Source organism: Mastomys coucha, unplaced genomic scaffold (assembly GCF_008632895.1).
Source record: "Mastomys coucha isolate ucsf_1 unplaced genomic scaffold, UCSF_Mcou_1 pScaffold15, whole genome shotgun sequence".
NCBI classification, from domain to species: Eukaryota; Metazoa; Chordata; class Mammalia; order Rodentia; family Muridae; genus Mastomys; species Mastomys coucha.
Window position 1 is genome coordinate 25,669,092 of NW_022196897.1, and position 15,389 is coordinate 25,684,480.

The following is a 15,389-nucleotide window of genomic DNA, read 5'->3' on the forward strand; positions in this document are numbered from 1 at the left end:
AAACTTAGAAATCTAAGAAGAAAAACCATTTTGAAATTAGAGAAAAATCCACTCATCAAAGAATGTCTCTAGAAAATTATTAGTAATTTAAATAATAATATGAAATACTAAGAAGCAAAACTAAGGATTTTAAAGAAACTAAGACAGACTGAAGACTCTGGGCGAAAAGAAAGAAAAACTTCTTTTAAAAAAAAAGATTTTATATTTTTGGCTGTGAGCCTAGCCTTTAATGGCTGAGCCATCTCTCCAGCCCTAAAAGCCTAGAGATGTGGCAATGGTGTGATTTGAACCCACACCATTGAAATAACTGGAGCCTAAATCCAGCACCTTATATGACTTAGCCACTCTACCTCCCTGAAAAGGGCATTAGCTCTCACTACAGATGGTTGTGAGCCACCATGTCGTTGCTGGGAATTGAACTTAGGACTTCTGGAAGAACAGTCAGTGTTCTTAACTCCTGAGCCATCTCTCCAGCTGTCTCCTAAGAAGCTCTGCCAGATCCTACCAATACAGATTCGGATGCTCACAGCCAACCATTAAACTAAGCACAGAGACCCCAATGGGGGAGTTAGGAGAAAGACTGAAGGAGCTGTGGCATCCATGGGAGGCCCTTGGTCCTGTGAAGGCTTGATGCCCCAGTGTAGAGGAATGCTAGGGTGGTGAGGCAGGAGTGGGTGGGTGGGTGGGTGGGTAAGCACTCTCATAGAAGCAGGGTAAGGGGAGATGGGGTAGAGGGTTTGCAGAGGGGAAACCAGGAAAGGGGATAACATTTGAAGTGTAAATAAATAAAATATCCAATTATAAAAAAAGATTTTATATATATTGTCAGCATGTACACTGCATACCAGAAAAGAGGATCAGATCCCATGGGACTACAGTTATAGACAGTTGTGAGCTACCAGGTCAGTGCCAAGAACTGAACCCAGATCTTCTAGAAAAGCAGCCAGTGTTCTTAACCACTGAGCTATCTTTCTAGCCTAGAAACATTTCTTGAAATAAGGAAAAGATATACAATAATGTATGTTTCCCCTATAATTAAAACTTATTTCAAATATCTTGAGGGGCTATATATCATACATGAGACTATAGAACCTAAATGACCACTCCAACAGTCTAGTCAATCTGCTAGACAAGAGAAGGGGTGGGGGGCGATGGAGAGAGTAACAATAAACCCATGGGCACCTAATGAGAAAGAACATGTGCCTGAAGAAAGAACATAGATTCCCTTGGGACTTTAACACATTTGCCAGATTTAGAGACACTTAGACAATACTCGAGGAAGTATAAGCCACAGTTTCTAGCCAGAAAAATGACTTCTACATATAAAGGGCACAGAAAAGTTCTTACCAGCATTAAACTTCTGTGCTGATTGTTTTTTGTCAAATTGACACAAACCTAGACATATCTGAAAGGAGGAACTCTCAACTGAAGAACTGCTTCCATCAGACTGGCATTTTCTTGATTACTGGGAGGTCCCAGTCCCTTGTGGTTGGGGCCGCCCTGAGCACATGGTCCTGGGTATATAAGAAAGTAGGTTGGGCAAGGCATGGCGAGCAAGCCAGCAAGTAAGCAGCACTCTTCCATGACTCCTGTTCTTGCTTGAGAGTCTGCCTGACTTCTCTCAATCATCAGCTAATTGGGATAAATAAACCCTTTCCTCACTTAAGGTATTTTCAGTCATGGCATTTAGTAGAGCAATAGAAAGCAAACTAGGACACCTTGTGTTTTTGAAATTTTTATGTATTACTTTGGTCACAAGACATGGAGAAATCAAGCTGGTTCTGTACAGGACCAGGGTTAGGATCAGGGTTAGGGTTAGGGTTGGGGCTACTGGCCTTCCCTACTTCTCTACTGGCTTTCATATTGCCAGAAGGTACTTTATGTAAGATAATAGGGAAAATGTCATCAACATCTTGCCCAGTTGTGAACTCTGTGAACTACACTAATGCCTGGCATTGCAAGATTTGGCCATGGGTACAACAGTGACACAAACATTACAGAAGCAACCAATCACATTCCAAGTGACTGATTGAAGGCTCACTCCACAGGAGAAAATTGCCAGGCTCTGGAAACCATCACCAAGATCATGAGAAGCAGCTGCAACAGTATCGACACAGACAGACTAGGCTCTAGTTTCTCTCCCAGCACCTACTTCATCACCTGGGCGTTTTGGCCAGTTCCTTACTCCATTTGCTTTTTTTGTACATCTTGCCATTTAAAGCACACCATGCTCACTTTCACTGCTCCTACCTATGCCCTCCTAGAATAGATGAATTTTGAGGGCTGGATATAATTTAACTTATTTTGGTTGTGTGTGTGGTCTTTGTTATATTATCCAGGCTGGCCTTGAATTCCTGAGCTTAAGGGATCCACCCATCTCAGCCTCTGGGATACCTTCAACTATAGACATGCATACCTAGCTCAGAGACTTGATTTTGCTCTCTGTTGTATATCCAAGCATCAAGAAGAGGGTGTGTAGAGGAAAGCCTTGGAAACAGTTGCTCCCACTTGTTTAAGTGATTTCAATACTCCATGCTTCAAGTTTCATATCTAGCATATCAGGAATAACACTGCATATTTGCCTAAGAAAATATAAACAAAGGAAAAAATAGTAGAAACCCATAAATATCAGGTGCCTTTCTCTCATGTTATTGTTGTTTGACACTTGTTCATGAAGGGTAACACCAGTCACCTCAGCACAAAAGTTCTTTCAGAGACTAGATGACGATGACCCTTTAAGCTGGCAGCTGATTCGTTCAGGACAACCTCAAACTCTCCGTGCCATTGTTAATGCTGTAAGATGAGAGTAAAAATGCTGTGCAGTAGGAGATCAGGCGAAGGGAGGCTAAGCAAGTGGCAGATGTGTAATACCAGTGGGCTGTGACTGACAGAACAGGGCTGAGTGCAGACCTGCCAGGTCACATCACTAGCAGGGACCAGCAAACCAAACATAAAATAATCTCCAGCTAAAGGCTTTCCAAACTCCTGCCACGCCTCCATGGAATGTGACTGCTGGTGATTTGGGCATCGTTGGATGAAAGGCTTCTTGTGGCAGGCAGGGAAGAACATGGCCTGGGACTTTATATCTGCTGCTGCATTTGATTCTCAAAGCAATTTCATGCCGGTGGCATTCTTAGCCTCACTTAACAAATGAAAATCCTGTGGTTCGAGGAGGAGGGTGCTCATGGCTTCACAGCTTTTTAATGCTGGCTCTCCCAGAATCCCATTTTTTCAACTTGTTCCAAATGCACTCAATAATACACACAGAGTACATCTCTAACACTGGGATTACCCAGAGTATGTTTTACAAGATTTCCTCACCTGCCAGCCTCTAGGAGGAGGCCATAGAAAATAACAAATTGAACACTTTCTTGCTGATCATTGCTAGACAGTAGACGCCAGCCAATTCACTGAAGTTTGGGGGTAGTCAATCAACATGTGCAGGTTTCTGACATTCTGTTTAGCACTGGGTCAGCCCCATGAAGTTTTAGATATCTCCCTCTTGTTTCATAATGAGGTAGAAACAAGCCAGACATGAGGCCACATGAAGGTACTTTTCTCTTCCTTGATTTATAATTGAGAAAACAGGGTTCAGGAAGGTCTGATAACTTGTCTGGAGCCACACAGCTAGAAGAGGTAGAATCCAGATTTGTATCAAGTCTACTGAAAACCCAAGGGGCTTCATTATGTTACTCACCATGTACTAACTGCTAAGGAAGTGGGGTCCATAACTGTCTGTGTCTGGTTGAGAGTCACCCCTACACTCCTGCTCTGCCTTGCATAGACATGGCCAACCTGCCATTTAACAGGGCCTGCTGCTCACCTGGTTTTGCTCAAATGAAGCATCAGTGACACACGGGGGCGGGGGGGATGCACAGGAAGGGGAAGCTTGCACGCTGTTACTCCACTCTTGCTACCAGTGTAGGTAGGCTGCCCAGCAATGGCTTGTCCTTGTGTGATTCCGCCCCCTCTAGCACCCACACCACTATGCCAGGCTTCTCCTTGCTTCTGCAGGTGCTATATCCTAATCCTACTTCTGGGGGTGGGGGTGGGGTCCCATCCCAATCGCATACTTCAATCCAGTCAACTGGTCCTTAGCCTTGGGAACAGCACCATAGCCATTGCTGGTCTCTAGGTTACCTCTGCCACTTTGAGTCTCAGCTCCTCTGTAATGTGTTCAGCCATTTCCTTGTATTATCAGCACTTTCTGTTGTCCTGGATAGAACCTGACATGCTGACTAAGTTACTGAACCTAGGGAACAAATGGCAGCCTATGAGCTTGTCTTTTTCCGAGCTTCACAGTCAGGACCTGAGTAGGAAGAACACAGCTGGTATCCCCAAACTGCCATGAGGAGTAAGAGCCAGGCAGGATGTTAATAGAGGTCTGGGGAGGGAGGGGCTTCTGAAGAGCACTGGGCTAGGCAGAATTAACCTTTCATTGTTCTTTCCTAAGCTATAGGGCTTCTGTAAGGTGCACTGTAAATATACAATACAGTTGTAGTAGGTGTCATGGACATTCCAAAGTCTGAGGGATTAGAAACCAACTAACCTCTGACTCCTTAAGGAACACCATGCTGAAGTGTTAGATCATGGGCTACATTCTTTCATGGCCTTCTCATAGGCTGGGAGCTAGCCACCCATCTTCATCCCGAGTCACACTCCTTCCTGTCTACACCATGCTCCTTCCAGGCCCCTTACTCTCTGCATGTGCTATTTCCTTCCTGCTCCCAGGGAATTCCCATCCAGGTGCCACCTTCACCTGGGAAGCATCCCTTGTGCCCCCATCCCCAATAGCCATGAAGATCCCTGCCACCTCCCATAATATTCCACTCCTCTGACCTCAGTTCTCTGCTCATTTCCTGCCTCTTCCCCTGCAGTGTCCTAAGGAATAGTGATTGAGTTTGGTTTGTCACAGCATGCCAGCCAGTGTGTAGGACAGGGTGGGTAGCTGGCCAGGGTCATCAGAGGGTCATACATTTCCAGATTCTCAAATGCTTGTAGCATTTTCTACTATCAAGGTTTGATAACTGACTTAAAATTTTAATTTACAAACTAAAATAAAAAGTATTGTTACAGGTATCTTTACTAAGTCAACTTTTTATGAATGCAGTTACTTTTATTATGATGAAAATAATTGATTTTTAAAATTCCTAAGATTAGCTGAACACAGTCATGAAAAATGTGGACTAATGCTCCCGTGAGAAAGCTCACCACCACTAGGTGTCAGCCCAGGAATAGAGGAGGAAGGCTGTATTCAAACTTGTGTTTTACTTATTCATCCAATTATCACTATAAATATCAAATATTTAAACAACAAAATATTAGGCAATTAAAATTATTTATTAAGGGAATGTTTTTAAAAGGATATATAAAATTTTGACATTTCCCCTTTGCAGAATACTTTATAAATGGTGTTATTTTAACCTGTATTTGTCAAGAAATATTTGCACAGATTAGAGGAACTAACTCCTAAGAGTAAAACCAACTCGGTTTTCTTCTGAAAGGCCCCTCAAACTGTATGTAACACAGACCATATGGTCATCCCCACTGTGGAGCATGTAGAGGGCAAAGTGCATGGCCCCCACAGTTAGGCAGATGGAGGGGTTGGATTCCAGTTCTGCCATTCTGAAAACAAAAAGTGACACCACCTTTCCCAGCCTCGGTTTCTTGTCAGTAAAATGGGGCTATCTGTCTCTGTATGGGGAGGGAAAAACAACAAAGGGACTGTAGCATGCAAAAAGCCCCAACAGAATAAATACTCTAGTCATTATTTTCTTCAAGACTTGAAGTCTTAATGACCTATTTAACAAAACTGCTTTGAGAGTCCCAAACAAAAAATGAGATTATAAGAGCTAGGATCATTCATTAATTCCAAGGATAGCTGATGAGAATGTCTGTCCTAGGTACTGAGGAGGCTCTGTGTCAGGGACACTTGTCAGGGACTCCATGCCCTCCTGTCCAGGTCCCTAGTTCCTCCTGGGAGGTGATGACAGACTGTAGTGTCATTATCTACTGCAGAATGTATCCAACAACCTGCCCCCTACAAAGTCAATGTGCTTAGAAGCCCAGCAGCAGGAAGGGAGAAGAAATCTACCATTTTATCCTCTATTTATCATAATTACCACAAACACCATGGCTCCATGGACATTACAGTCCTCTACTGAATGCGAGTGTAGGAAAGAATGGTGTGCTGCCCTGCGCCTGAGAAGCTCACAACATGGCTATGTGGGCATGGTCACAGGCAGCTCCAGACTGTTCGGTGTTATTGCAAAAGAATCAGAAAGATTTCCTTCTCAGGGTCTCATTGAAAGGCAAAAAAGTCATATAATGAAACGGTTTGATTTAAACATGGTAACTGTAACCACCGATGTTTGCTTCTACTTCCAACAAAGATACATTTACTGTGGTCATAGCCAATCCTGAGGTCAAGCTCTCTTCCTGCACATATAACCTAGAAGAGAATACAGACTGCATGATGACTTCACACATGATCCTTTCCAGATCCTAAATGACTTTGGTCAGCTTCCATACAGCTGCCTGGCCAGGCCTTTATTTTATGTTGATATGCTTGCTGTGTGTGTTAGCTTGTGTGTGCATCCTCAGATGATGTTGTAGGGGACACTTTTTTTTTCTTGTTTGTTTGTTTTGAGACAGGGTTTCTCTGTGTGGTCTTTGTCCTGGAACTCAATATGCAGTCTGGGCTGGCCTCAAATTTAGAGATCAGCCTGCCTCTGCCTCCTGAGTGCTGGGATTAAAACATGCGCCACCACTGCTTGGCTACATTTTTTAAAAAAACTAAGTGGCTATACTAAAACATGACCACCATTCCAAGCATAGAAAGCAGGTAGGTATTAGCCATTCATCTTGCTCACTAGCAGTCACTGGCTGAACATGTACTGATGCTCTGTGAGGGACACCAGGCCTGTCAAACTCATTTTAGAGGAACAACACGAGAGAGGAGGCAGGATTATCAAATGAAACTGAGTCAGGGCTTGGTGTTCTGCTGAGACAACCTATAACATGCTGCTATATTTTACTTTTTCACATCTTCTCACACTTAGGGGCTACTTTTTTCAACTGTGCAATCTACTTCTAGAACAACAGCTCTCAGTTCATCTGGCACTGATTGTGTGAGTTTGAGGTACGAAGCATCTGGAGCTGTACCAGTGTCTGTGCTGTGGCTGATTTGGTGAACCACAGTCACTTTTCTCAATGGCAAAATCTTTCTCTCTTTTTAAAAGCTTCAATTATATTTTCCTTAATGTATTTTAAAACTGACAGTTCTCATTTTAAAAAATGAATGTCCTATTCTTGAACCACACCTACCTGTAAGTGCTGGAAGCAATGACACAGATGAACAAATAGCAAATGCTTATTAAAGGAAACCATTTAATGTGAGATTTCCTTCATGTTAGCACATAGCATTTGAGATAGAAGATGCATTTCCTCTGCTAGCTCATAAGGAAGACAGAATGGCTGTAGGCTCTGTGCTCTGAACAGCTACGGGTGTCCTGCTGCATACACATGCCAGTGTTCTAGAGTGCAGCAGCTTCCCACTGCTTTCTCTCTGCTTCCCACTTCAACCCCCCCCCCCTCCGTCATCCAGGAAAGGCCAACTTTTAGCCAGTATCTTTATCAGCATGGCACTGTGTGGGTGTTTTATATGCATAACATTTTTCTCAATATTCATACAAAGTAGGTGTTATTTCCACTTACAGATAAGAATTGTGAGACTCAAGAGTGGAAGGACTTTCAAATGTATCCACTAATGAATGAGAGAGTCAAAGCCTGGTACCCACAGCCATGTTTCCCCTCAGGCTGGGACCTCCTCGGCTCCCTAGAGTCACAGAGCTGCCGTGGTGGCGGCTCCAAGAGCCCAGTGCCAGGGGGATCACTCCCTGCTCCATTCTTAGGACATGATCTTGAATTCAGATGAGCAGTAGTTCAGATGGGGCAGGAGAGAGGGGAGGCCTGTGCAGTCCGCTCTGAACTCCTGTTCTCAGTGCACCTCCTTAGCTCAGGCTGGTGGTTCAGGCTGTAATTCCCAGACTGCTTGACCACAAGTGGGAAAATGAGATAGCTTTTCACAAGCCTTTCCCAAATCTGGGCTTCATAAAGTTACTGCTAAGCGTGTAACAAAAGCTTGGGTTCTGTGAAAAAAACAATTTGGTGGTTCCAGGGGGCTAGGGTGTGGCTCAGCAGAAGAGCATCTGCCAGCCTGTATAATATCCATCTTAGCCCCTCAAAGCAAACAAAATGTTAAACACTGCACTACCACAAGATATAGTGCCTCCACCCCAGGCATCATGCTTGTGCACAGGCTGTAGAATTAGTCACAGGAGCCAAGAGGTGAGACAACTCACCTTTATGAAGCCCAGGTTTGTAGGAAAGATTTGTGAATAGTCAAAAGATGAAGGGAAAACACATGGGGTTTGTTCATGTCCAGACTATTACTCAGTCTTGAAAAGGGATGGCATTTTGATATCTATTGCAACTTGGATGGACTTTGAATTTATGTCACATGAAATAAGCCAAACAAAGAAAGACAAACAGAGTGCTGTTCTACTTCTAGAAAAACATCAGTGGGGAGCATAGATGGTAGATTAGAGGTTACCAAGCACTGCAGGAGACAGAGACAGGAAGTTACTGTAATGAACTTTCAGGATCAGTTGACAGGGATGGGAGATTATAAGAACTTCCAGGGGTGAGAGCTGTGCAGCCCTGCGAGTGCAACTATACCTGAGCTGTGCAACTGGCAATGGCCTCAACAACAAAGCTTGTATTTTCCACAACTGAGACAGTCTAAAGACAGACTTCAGGTCCATTCCAGATTTCCCCATTCATATGATGTGTAGAGAGTCACAGGGCCTGTGCTTGGTCACAAGTACCCATTCCAGTTCCTTGGTTTCCTGTTTTTCATCTGTGCTGAATGTAGTGTCTTAAGGCTGCTTAAGTCCTTCTGGGTTCAAGATGGAAACATGGGGAATTAGTCACTGTCCTATTAGAGCTCTAGGAATCCTTAGTACACCACAGCCCATCAGGGGCCTTTGGTGTGTCCCACTCAGCCTCTGTCATGTGAGTCAGCTGAAAATGGCCTTTTCCCCACACTGAAACAAGTAGGCCCCCAGAGTCAGGCCCCTGCGCACACCTGAATTTCTTTTACCCAGAAGGCTTAGGAATAAGGGCTTCCCAAAGCTTTATTAACTGAGATGTTGGTAGATTTTTACCTAAAATACTGAGCAGTAAGAACAACTTAACAGCCCAGCAGGGGAGTATGGCTAGGGCAATAATGACTGTGGCTTACTCAGTGACATACAGTGTAAAATGTATAAGATGCCACATTCAATGTGGGACAAACAGACTTTAATCTTTAATCTGTTGAGCTCTGGATAACCTTTGTATCATGGGAAACAAGTAAATGTAATACATTCATAAAGTACATATACACATATACACAAAGATAGACAGATATATACGTTTGGTGGAATTGTGGTGATGCCTTAATTTTTTAAATTTAAGAATAATTTCCTATTTTTCATCTCTCCAAAAGTAAACATAAACATGGGTTCCTCTCTGCAAGCTCAGGAGATGGGCAATATTACTTAAACAGAATTCTGAAATCTGTGGTGCAATTCTGACCTGCTACAGCACAGCCTGGTGCATTCATGCTTGAAAGCCAAGCTATCAATCTGCCTTTATCTTAACTTCTGTGCCTTTGAGAGGTTTTAGGTGGATAAATATGACTCAGCAAAAACAAGTACAAAACCAAGGGATGTAAGGTGAATGACATGAGGGTTCTTCATCTGCACCTAGAATGGACTGACTGAGATGGGTGCCAAGTGTTCTTACAGCTTGTTTATAGCATTCCCCCCAGCACTAAGGGCAGGGTCTGGGCTCCTGTCACCTCAGGGAAGGCAGGCCAGTGGGTTGGCCCTGAGAGAGCCACCCTGGCTAACTAAATAAGACTACCCATAATGTTTCACCAAGCTGTGTTTCCACAGCCGCCACACAGAACAGGCCATTTCCCCAGGTGCCAACGTGCCCAGCAAACGTACTCTTTGAGTAGACATTTCCAGGACCCATATGGCCAGATACAGGAGATGTATCCTCATATGCACTGCCTCATGGCAACTCCATGTAGAGGAGGAGTTAAGAGACTGCATAGAAGGATCAAATAAAAGCTTAAACTATCTTCAAGAGTTCTTCAAAACAGCCCAGTGTGTTTCAAAGGGGGTGGATCAGTCTTGCTCAGATTTCCTGATGATATCATTTTAAACAAAGGCGCAAAGTAGAATATTCTTTTTAAAAAGCATGCTTCTCCCTAGGAGAGAAACGGGGACCATTCAAGGCAAACTCAAGAATCACACTGCTATCCACACCCTGTGAAAGTTGTACTCTTCTACCAAGCAGATAATGGACCCTTGGCCTAGCAATTAAAATCATTTGTCTTTCATCCCCTTCTTGCCAAAAAGGACCCCAGCCCTAACTAGTTAATCCCCAACACACACTGCTGCTCCCACAGTTGCCTGGCAACTACCAGGAGGCGTGTCAGAGAGCAAGAAAGGCCTAAATAAATGAGCTGGAGCCTGTGCAGTGCTTGACATGGATAAAGAGGTTCTCCGAATGGGGCTTCCTGGCTGCTTGTGGTTCTGTCATTTAAGTGGGAAGAACAAGTTGGCTTGGGCAACACTGTTAAATGCCCTGGGCTTTGCCACTGATTTTTTCCAGGTAACTGAAAAGTGGGTCACATGCCCCCGTGATTTGCAGACACCTCCCCTCTTCCAGAGAAAAGCTATCTCCAGAGCCTCCAGACAAGATAAGGAGGAGTGAATCTACACGGAACACAGGCCTGGGGCCAACCTCTGCCTCCCCACACTCCCTATCCTCTCATTTCTTACACCCATTCTTCTGTCCATTGGTCCAAAATACACCAGCTAAACCTACACTCTGTGCCATGGCCTGTGCTTAGCACAGGAAACAGAATTATTAGGATGGGACTCATGAGAACTAAACAAAGACAGGAAGGGGAGTGCAGTGGGAGGAACCTTGTCTTGGAGTCTCCTCCTGGCTCTCCTACATTCTGGGAAGTCATTGCCAAGTAGAGCCTCTGCCCCATCTGTAAATGGACAAGACAAAGTTCAGGTAAACAGGAAAGATTGTGGCTGGGAAGCCACTTGAAGGTGAATTATGTCTGATTTGTGGGGACCACTGAGGAGGGGTGGACAGTTATTCTCTCACTTTCACTTTCTGACTACAGGAAGTCCCTTTGAAACATCTGGCCCTGAAAAGACCCACCTAGCCCAGGCTAGGCCCAGTACAGAGAAGCCTCAGCAAGATGGCCCTTCCCTTTCCTTTGGATCCCGGCAAAACAAAGCTCAAAGGCACTCTGAATGTTTCCAGTGAGGGAAAAAATGAAAACAAAACAAAGTAACCAAATAAAAACCTACAAAGGCTCTCAGGTGAGCTAAGTCATGGGCAGGAGCCTTTCAGGACATAGGCAGGCAGGGATCAACTGGCCCTGCAGGAGCTGCATCCCAAATACTTCTGGCTGGAGAGGAATCCGAGCAAGGAATAGGAGGCAGGTTGCTGCTGTTCAAGGGCGGCAGGCAGGCCCTGGCCTAGGCTTATCCATGTTTCCCTACAATCCTGCAAGGGTCAGGCTCCACATGGAAAGAAACTGAGGCTCAGAGGTCTGAAGGAGCCCTAAGTCACAGCTGCCTAGACGTAGAGTAGACAGCAGCAGCTCATGTTTTCAGAACAATGCAAGTGGTTACTCTGAGGTCACCATTTCCTACCACAACACAGTACTGGTCTGGGTGGGAAGACACCACAGCCATTTGGACAGCACAAGTAGTAACGGCAAGTGGCAGAGGGGTGGGCAGTGACTCCCAGGCTGCTCAGGGCCCTCTTCTGTGTAGGCGCTCTCTGCTCTCCGGCTCCTGTTCCTTTCCTCAGCCTCTCTGGTTCTGTTCTCCACACAGCCACCCATTTCTTCCTCCCCTCAGCACCAAAGCTTGAAATGTTCTTGGATCCTTTGACCTAAGTAAATCCAGACTAGAGAAAGTGCTTAAGAAAAATCATTCAGGACACCACAGGCCATGTCTTGCCCTCAATGGGCAGGGTGCTGTAGAAGCCAGCAAGTAGGTGGTTGAATGATGGGAGAGGAAGAGAAGCTTTGTGTGCTCTGAAGAGAGGAAAAACTGGAGAGTCGAGAGTGGTGAAGAACAGTCTGATGTGAGTAGCCTGCATTGCCACCTGCGGCCATGGTGAAATCCTGGCCTGTACTGCTGCTTAGGGCCATGTCTGGGTATATGGTCCTGCTACAGCAGAGGTCTGTCTGGGCTGCTGCCTGGGGCCATGTTGATTCTGAGGTTTGAATAGAGCTGACCCTGACCCTCAACTGGGCAGTGTGGGAGAGCTGGTCCCACCTCTCACGGGCTACAGCACTCGGGAGAGTGAGCCCCACACCTCACCTGGGCAGGACAGTAGAGCTGGCCCTGGTAAAGGGTACAGGTGAGCTATACCTGGAGGGCATGAGAGCAGGAGAGCATGACCTACACCATAGCTCTCAAGGACAGGAAAACTTGCCCATTCCTCACCTGGTCAAAGCAGAAGAGCTGGCCCTGGTGGTGTGGATGCAGGAGCACTGGCAGGCTGACCAACTCAGCTACCAACCAGGCCCAGATCCACTCCAACATCTCCATCTATGAAGTGCTGGAGCTTGTGAAGGGGTCAGTCCTACAGAACCAAAGCTGAAGAATGTCCATAACACGGGGCATCAGCAGGATATCTAAGAGGCATTTCGGTGAGGATCTAGTATTGACAGTGTGGCAGAAGCCAGAGACCTCAAACCAGACCAATGGCTCATTGCAAAGAACATTTGCAAGCAAAGAAGTGTGGATAAAAGGGTACACACTGTGTGATACATGGCAGCTTCCACTGCAAGATGTTGTTCTGTTTTTGTATTTGTTTTTTTCTTTAGACAGGGAGGTTGCAAGGGCTAAGTGCAGATATGGAGGAATGGAGGGATGAATGAAATTGGGGTACATGATGTGAATTCACAAAGAATCAATAAAAAAGTTAAAAAATATCCTAATAGAAAGAACTAAAAAAGAAAAAAAAGAAGAAAAATCATTCAAACTACATATGAAAAGATGTTCTCATTAGTGTGGCTTAAAATTGGGGAATGTCAACAACAGCCAATAAGACCAGCATCAGGATAATGAGTAGGCCTTGGCCCTGATTTCAGATCAGAGGTATTAGATAAAAACCTGTCAGTGGGCTTACATATTCACCCTCTGGAAGTCTCCCAGGTAACCGTGGTCCACAACCAGGCTGTTCTCAATGACATTTGATAAGAGATTTTATATGATGTGAAAGTGCTTACTCATACTAACAGCAAAAACAGACTAGTAAGTGGCATGCTGGGTTGCTTGGTTAAGGATAGCTCAACTGCCTAACAGAAGAAAACAAAACAAAGCAAAACTAAAACCCAAGACTCAAGCAAAATGAACCAAAAGCAAATCAAAGACAACAAATAGGGTGGAGGCCTGCTGATACCACCTCAACTCTAGATGATGGGACCAAGGTGCTTCTTATTTCTATTTCTTTAAACATTTTAACCAAGAGTGGGAGCTATTTTATTTTATTCTCTTAGTGCAATGGATAGATCTCAGAGCCTTGTGTGTATTACCACACAGGCTACACTGAGCTACACCCTCAAATTAACTGAGCTACATCCTCAAAATACAACATCCATCTATCTATCTATCTATCTATCTATCTATCTATCTATCTATCTATCTATCTATCTGTCTATCTATCATTACGAGTGTATGTGGGTGTGTCTATGTGCTTGAACACTGTGGCTCATGGAGGCTAGAAGATATCAGTTCTTCTGGTGTTGGAGTTACAGGTTATTATGAGTCTCCTAATGTGGGTGCTGGGAACTGAACTCAGGTTCTCTGCAAGAACAGTATGCATTTTTAGCTGCTGAGCCATCTTCTGAGCACTAATTGTGCAATTTTATAAGAAGACCACTAAAAGACATATAGTTATGGGGAAGCACTCTCATCCCACAGCACTGCCAGCCCCATGCCGCAGATCATCACCTTATACGTCATTCACTCCCTCCTTGCAGCCACTTCTCATGCTCATGTGTGCTCGGCAGCCATTATAAACAATCTTGCATGAGGTATTGTACTGCCCCATTTTTCAAAGAGGAGAAACTGCTAGAATTAAATCTATTATTTAAAAATCACATAGGTAACATAGTGAACACTGTTGGCGCAATGCTTAATTGGGAAACCTCGGGCCTTCCAGTGTCCCTTTTACTGACAGAAGCCATCCTTACACAGATGAATGTGAGTGATGAATGCCACAACCCATGGATTCTAAGAAGAAAACTTCTCCCCACCAAAACACGAATCATCTAATTGATCTTGTGCTCTCTTCTCCATAGTACCTACAGCAAATGACCAAATGACAACTTAAAGATTCAAGAGAATACTCTGTGTCTATAGCCAAGCCTGCCATTGGTTCCAGCTCTTGCTTTGAAGTCTATGTAGTATGCATCACATGGGGTGATAGAGCCACAGAGGCATTCAACGAGTGCATACTGTGAACATTTAGTCTATGCCAAGTCATTTCTACCACAAATCCATACCACACCACATGGTATGAATACCATGGCATCAGGCTTTCCTGTTTGTACCAGAGGCACAATTGCAGCCTCTCTCAGCCTCCCAATCTCTGGAGCCACTTTAACATTATATGCCATTTGTCTACTATTTTTCATCTATTAGGAGGTCAAGCCTCTTTTTCCACCATGGAACACTCTGGTGTAGCCCATCATTATCTTAACGTTCAACCCTGCCATCAGTGGTATCATATCTCCATGCTGAACTTTATGCTCCTACAGAGTAAAGCACACACTCCTACACCAGCATCCAAGCCTCTGCCGAATTTGTCTCAGCCCATCTCCACCTTCAGACCACAAGCCTTGGTATGCTTGACAGCCCATACCTGTGACAGGGTATGATACCTCTGTTCTGTTCTTTCAAGCCTTACTCATTAGGTCTCACCTTTCCTAAGACACACTTCAGGGCTGTTTGAGGCTAACAAGAACCATAAAGGAGAAGCAACGTGTATCCACTTTTGTAGGTGAAGAAAGTAAAGTTTAACCACATAGGGTGACTTGTTCAAGTTTTATACAGCTAAGAAGCCCTGAGCCAGGTTTAAATGGCAGGGTTTCAGTGCTTTAACCCAGAGCCTGTCAGTCAGAGGCAACCAGAAATTCTTCTTCTAGAGGCACTTATGTCCAGCTCAGATCCAGTACTATGCACTGGATTCAATAAACTCTGGATTCTAGACATGCATGTGACAACCAT

The 15,389-nt window shown here is 44.5% G+C and overlaps 1 protein-coding gene across 19 annotated transcripts in view; it reads right to left on the reverse strand.

The window, feature by feature from the left end:
* Positions 1–15,389, reverse strand: part of Dennd1a (DENN domain containing 1A) — a 486,221-nt gene that overhangs the window by 128,879 nt on the left and 341,953 nt on the right. The window lies entirely within an intron of this gene.